The sequence below is a fragment of the Engystomops pustulosus genome, chromosome 4 (assembly GCF_040894005.1).
Source record: "Engystomops pustulosus chromosome 4, aEngPut4.maternal, whole genome shotgun sequence".
Classification (NCBI taxonomy): domain Eukaryota; kingdom Metazoa; phylum Chordata; class Amphibia; order Anura; family Leptodactylidae; genus Engystomops; species Engystomops pustulosus.
The window spans coordinates 138,319,881-138,326,969 of record NC_092414.1 but is presented as its reverse complement, the minus strand read 5'-3'; positions in this window follow the sequence as shown (position 1 = coordinate 138,326,969).

Here is a 7,089-nt window from a genome sequence, read left to right as displayed (position 1 = left end):
AATCTATATAAGTTCAGTTCTTAGGATTCTGGTTGTTTTCTGTTATAAGACCCTTGTGAGGTGACCCGGGTGTGAGGGTCTTTGCTTTGTATAGTCCTTAGTACAGGAGTAACACAGATCGCAGGGATACAATGACTGGCAAAGTGGAACATGTGATTTTTGAAAAGTTGAGTAAATGTAGTTCGTTTAACCCCATGTTATCTAAGAAAGAGGAATCTATTGAGCTGCTATGGGAATCCCTGGTAGAGCAGGCAAGTTCCTATGATAAGTTGCATATTGCTAAGCGCAGTGTACTGAACCAGACATCTAAGAGGCTCCACATGATGGCCAAGCTTGTGTGTGTATTTGAAGAGGCCATTAGTAAGATGGAGAAGATAGATGGAGACAAAGGATCAAAGGTTCCTGAAGATTTGCATTGCAATTGTTGTAAGGAAGGGGTTAAACAGCTGTGTAGCTTAGAGACACAATTGGAAGAGCAAATGAAGGCTATAAAAGAGCGGGACAGCCGCATACACACGCTGCAGTCTCAGGTCGCTGAGAAGGAGAAGTATTATGCAGATGTGGATAAGGTGTTTATACAGTTATACATGGAAATAACCGAATATAAGCAAAAAGCAGCAAATACTGAGGTGATTATTGACAACTTGAAATGTGAAATAGCAAAAAGGGATGAGATCATCTGTAGCTGGCAGACGTCCATCAAAGAGTCTTTGCCCACAAAACAAGTTTGTGTTTCGAGTGCAAACAGGGGGAGAGATGAGACTGAACCTGCGGCTGCTACAGATCACTCCACACCCCTGCTTGTTACTAGGCCTGGACTACTGGGCAGTGTAGTAGATGGAGGGACAAGCATTGCTGGTGGGATAAATGGAGGATTAGAGGGCGACTCTGAGACGTCACTGATCAGACATAACCTGCATGTGTGTGACAGTAATGTACAGGAATCGCAATCTTCCCATAAGATGGAGAGGATGCAATATCTGTTGAATATATGTAAATATATCCCAAGCTATGATGAAAATTTAGATCCTTTCACTTCCTGTGACACGTTTGAAGGTTATTATAAGAAATTTTCTGTTCCAATGGAACATCGCATGGAGCTGTTCAAGCTATGGCTACCAGCACATCTTTATCAAAGATATGAGGCCATAGGGAAAGCAGCCCCCAGTAATGGCCAATTTCATGATGAGGGAGACAGACTTTCCATCCTCATGAAATTGGTAACAGGGCATTTGGATGTCACCCCAGACATACTGGTTAACTTCAGACCAACCATCTATGATGAGCCCTTGTCTCTGTGTGGGAGGTTTGAAGTTATGTATAGAAAGGTGACTAAGAATCATAGTCCAGGAAGCCCACAAGGCATGATCCGCATGTTTGTGGAGAAGTTTCCATACCTTGATACTACAAGTAGATTGAATGCAGCAAAAGAAGCTTCACTCATGGAGGCTGCCCTGGTAATAGAGCAGGTCAGACAGGATCTATTCAAAGATAGAAGGTCTATAAAGATCAGGAAACAGATAGCAATTCACCCCAGACTGCAAGGAGCCCATGTACAAAAGAAAGCATCTCCCAGCCAAATACCGAGGAAGTGGGGGAGTGTTAGGTGTTTTCACTGTTTACAGTATGGACATATAAAGAGGTTCTGTCCACAAAGGGTTAACCTGTATGAACGGGGGATGGTCTCACAAAATGAGGGGCACAAATGTGTGGCTTCACATGGAGCAGGACCACACAACTGTACAACAGACAGCCCTACTGGGAATCTGCTGCAATAGGCTTAAAGTTGGGGATCCATAATATACTTGGCCAAAATTTGTAAAATCATGGATTCCCCATATAATAGCCAGGATGTGTATTGTAAACCTCATTAGCTCTCATTGCTTGGTGATGAGATTCTATCACCTAGAGGGGGGAGGGAGGAGGTTTACTGTCCCTGAACCTGTGTAACTAGTCTGTTTGTAACAAGTGTTAATGAGGTCCAGTCCTTTTGTTTTCAACAGCTCAGAGAAGCAGAAGTGCAAGGGAAGTGTATTGTTCAGTCATTTATGGCTCAATCCTGGAGTCAGGCCTCTGCCTGTAAAGACAAAGGTGTTAATCGTAAATAACAAATTTGGTCTTTCTTTATGTTTGTATATTTGTTTTGGCAATATGATGGTTCTTAAGCTAGTTGCACACAGAACTCTCTGCTCTCAGTGATTGGATATTCACCTGGTAACATGTTGGACAATTACAAAATAATATCCACTAAGATTGGTTGTATAATCCCTCTAATTTCTGGCACCTCAGTAATTAAAATTCGGGTAGAGGGGTGATTACCTGCCCCTGTCTAAGTGCAATAGGTCTCAGGAAAGGAAGTGGTCAACTATCTCTAGGACCTATGAGGCGTACAGTGTAATTCGTCAGCAAAAGTCCGCGGCGCAGCCAATAGTCCGTGGGGCATAGCTCTCGCTATTGGGGATTCTGCAGGGAGTGGGTAAAACCACGGTGAACTGCAGAGGCGCATTATGGCACAATGACTGTTCAGTCGGACGCGGGTCTTTTAAGCTGCCGGTCAAAGGGGAAGCACCATAGGAGTGACATTCCCAGACTTGGTTTATACCCTGTGATCTGAAGGTGCCAGGTATACAGTATATAAAGCTTGCTTTTTGCTAACCAATGTCTTAGTGGTATATCTGAGGTAAAGGCTCTGTCCACAGGGGGAGAACATCATGTCTCCTGATTGATGAGGTAAACCGAGAGAATAAACCATGGTGGATGTACATAGAATAAATGTATTGCAGGTTGTGTTCTGTATCATGTGGCAGTCACTGAGGATTCCTCCTCTATGCAGTGTCCTCTTCCATTGATCATTCCAGGTGGGAACACACAGAGAAGGAAGTGCAACTAGCCAATCCCTCTTCTACAAAGATGGCGTGAAAGCTGGAACCATCCATCCAAAGATTGGGCCAAATATGCAAATGAACTTGTGATGTGCACTCAAGACCATATGGACTGTGACCTCTAGATGAAATATAATCTTAATGTCTTTCTGTTTTTATTTTACACCCATCCATGAAAGGGTGATTTTTGGTTGTATTTGTCTTTTTGTTTTATTTTATGTCAAACATCATCACATAGAAGAGCAGACTCCAGCATAGTGTGTCAGGCATCTGACATCAGGGGGAGATGTTACAGGGGATATTATTCATAACTGGACCCTCTGCTCTATTATTATATATATTACATATAGTGTAAATGGATACAGTATATACTGACCACAGTCACTGATACTCTGTGGTGAGATGTCAGTGTGTACTGAAGCCATTGGGTCATTAACATATCAAAAGGCTTTGAACAGTAAAAAGCCACCATGAACCAGGTGTGAGATTCCCTGCACACACTGGGTCTATCCTAAGAGGGTCTTAGGGTGGAGTTATAGGTGGTGGGAAGGGATTACACACAAGGATATTTAAGCATGGTAAAAACAAAAATCAGGCTCTCTTTTGTCTCTTGCTCCTGACCTCCCCGGACGTACAGCACTTACCTTAGGAACCAGGTCATATATTGTGTGTGCTTTCTGTGTATGTATATAACTTTATAAGAGTAATTATAACATAGTACTTATTATAATATAGTAGACTTTATACGTGTACCTATAGATATTCCAGGTGTTATGTGTTTTACCATATATATACATAGCTAAGTGTTTACAGTGAGTGTGTATATATTAGCGTAACTATATGTATAACCTGTAGCCGTATCCTATTCACACGTGGATCCCTGCACGTGTATTGGAGTAGATATATAGATGCTATTGTGCATGAGTCTCTATATGTACATGTATATGGTCAGGTACTGGATGTAACTCCTGCTTCAGGGTACATCCAGGAGTTTCTGTAGTGTTAACTATATATTGTATATACATACACATTACTGCGTCCGGGAGGGGTTAGGAGAAGAAGGTTTGTCTCTATGTATTTTGTATTGTATTTTATGTAGTTACTTTGTCACATGTATGTTGTTAGTAAAGTCTTTTTGTATATAAGTATCTGCGAGGGTTGTATGTTATCCCTGTGATATATGAAGGACTGGAGTGGGTGCTTATGGTAAATAGCACAGACTAAGGGGCTGGACAGAACCACTGTAGCCTAGAGGAACGGAACAGAAACCCAACTCCCCTACCCCCCTTTATCAAAGATCATTTTACATTGGTGCCCTACAATGTGATTGTGAAGGTTGAGCTCAGTAAGGAATAATGCTGGTTGTCTAGACATGATGTAGATAGCATCTCAGTCAGTCAATCAATGAATCTGTAACGCCCAGCCAATGGGGTATGACCTAAGGTGTGGCTTGTGGCGTGGCCTGGCACCAAAATCGTGTCACGGGTTGCTTGGCCTAGGTGAACAGGCTTCTTCCATGCCTGTCAGGGACAGCGAAGGTGCTGGGATATGGTGATGGATGGGAGCGATATAGTGTCGTGGGTTCTCCTTGGGGCACTCCCATGGTATGTGTAGTGTATGATCCTGGGACAGATTTGTGAAGGGAAGGCCTGTGATGATAGCTGCAGCAGCCAAGGATCACATGTGGACACAGGTTTGATGAACATAAATTCACAGTATCTGTATTCGGCAGCCAATCCAACACAGAAGTAGATAACAGGCTGAGGTTCCTTCTTGCAAGCTTCCAAAATGCAGAAGTTGGTTCGATCTTTAGTTTGAGAAAGGATCTCAGCCATTGCCCTGTAGCTTGAGGCTGAATAGTATCTGGAGCAGGCTCTGGCTACTGGGGGCAGTGTGGGGGCTCTGGCTACTGTGGGCACTGTGGTTAAAGGGGGGCAATGAGGGGGCTCTGACTGCTGGGAGGCACCATGGCTAGTGGGTGGCAGTGTGGGGACTCTAGCTGGTGGGGGGGGGCACTGTGGTTGTTTGGGGCACTAAGCCTGATGGGTAGGGCACTGTGGCTGCTGGAGAGGGCACTTTGGCTGCCCTCAGATGGCAGATTGTAATGGCAATGCTGTATAAATGTAATTACTAAACAGCTTGAGTAGATACATTTAAACAGTAATAAAATGACATTCAGCCCCTGTAAGGCAAAAATGGAGCAGATGTGAACCACTGTGAAAATGAGTTTGACACCCCTGATCTACTGTTTGAATTGCTAAAACAAAAGGTACCCCTTTAAGGAGGGACAGGGAAAAAGGGGTAAAAGGAAGCACTATGAAAGACCAAATTGAGTCTGAATAATTGCAGTAAAAAATACTTTATTAATGACTATTTAAGACATAATGATAAAAGCAGGATGAGAATCCTCAGACAATGCTGAGGGGGAATGACAGTGCAAGGCGGCGACAACAAATGAGAAAGTCGTCACCCCGGGCAGACATAGGAGGAATTACACATGGACAAAGCATGCACATGTACCGTATTTTCCGGGCCATTAGGCGCATCGGACTATAAGGCGCAGGGTCAGGGGCGTAGTGGAGGTCCGGGGGCGGAGACCCGACGGGACGCGACGCCGAAAAGAGACGCAGCGACGCGGGGAAGGTGAGTGGGGAAGGTGAGGGGGAGGTGGAGGAGGGCAGCGGACCATACTTATATAGGTCCCCGCTACCGGAGACAGCAGATCTCCAGCGGGAACTGCAGACCACGCGGCAGAAGTTGTTCGTGCCGCGTGGTCTGCAGTTCCCGCTGGAGATCTGCTGTCTCCGGTAGCAGGGACCTATGTAAGTATGGTCCGCTGCCCTGTGCCATACATAGGGCGCACCGGACTATAAGGCGCACTTTGGATTTCCAAGGAAATCCAAGGCTTTTAAGTGCGCCTTATAGTCCGGAAAATACGGTAATAGGTAAGGACAGATGGTACATATAATGAAGGCAACAGGTGTAAAGTGGCACACAGTTGCTAACATGCATAAACATAGGTAATGCGCACAAACAGGTAGAGATAATACCTTACCAATGAACAAAAGGTGAGATGAAGTGGACCTCCACTGTCCGGGATGGCGATATTTGGGGATATCGCCATCCCGGACAGTGGAGGTCCACTTCATCTATCCATTTGTTCATTGGTAAGGTATTATCTCTACCTGTTTGTGCGCATTACCTATGTTTATGCATGTTAGCAACTGTGTGCCACTTTACACCTGTTGCCTTCATTATATGTACCATCCGTCCTTACCTATTACATGTGCATGCTTTGTCCATGTGTAATTCCTCCTATGTCTGCCCGGGGTGACGACTTTCTCATTTGTTGTCGCCGCCTTGCACTGTCATTCCCCCTCAGCATTGTCTGAGGATTCTCATCCTGCTTTTATCATTATGTCTTAAATAGTCATTAATAAAGTATTTTTTACTGCAATTATTCAGACTCAATTTGGTCTTTCATAGTGCTTCCTTTTACCCCTTTTTCCCTGCCCCTCCTTCAAGGGGTACCTTTTGTTTTTGTGTATGCTCATGGGAAGCCTCTCTTTGGTGTGTTACTTACAGTACCGGTCCAACCCACACTTTATTACGTACCACATGGATCTGGACTTACTTGGTATATAGGTTTGATACCTTCACCTCCCCTTCTCTCTCCCTTCCTGATTCTCCTGTTGTTTTGTTTGAATTGCTACCCTTTTCTGTTGCTTCCCAACTTATTAAATTTCTTATACTCACAATTTATTATGCCTATTTTCTTTACCCAATCCCAACTTATGCTCCGCTTTGTTTAGTCCCACAAGTTCCTGTATCTACCCCTTTTTGTATCTCCCCCACCTTATGCCTTCTTTTCTGTAAAGCCTCCTTCCTGACAGTGAACAGAAAGTTACATAGAAGGAAGACACTTAAGGGGGTCATTTACTAAGGGCCCGATTCACGTTTTCCCGACGTCTGACCCGAATATTTCCGATTTGCGCCGATTTTCCCTGAATTGCCCCGGGATTTTGCCGCACGCGATCGGTTTGTGGCGCATCAACGCTGGCATGCACGCGACGGAAATCGGGGGGCGTGGCCGAACGGAAACCCGACGGATTCAGAAAAACCGCCGCATTTAAAAAAATAAAATTGGCCGCACGGGCCATACTCACATGCACCACGATGAAGACGATGAACTCCGGGGCACCTCGGC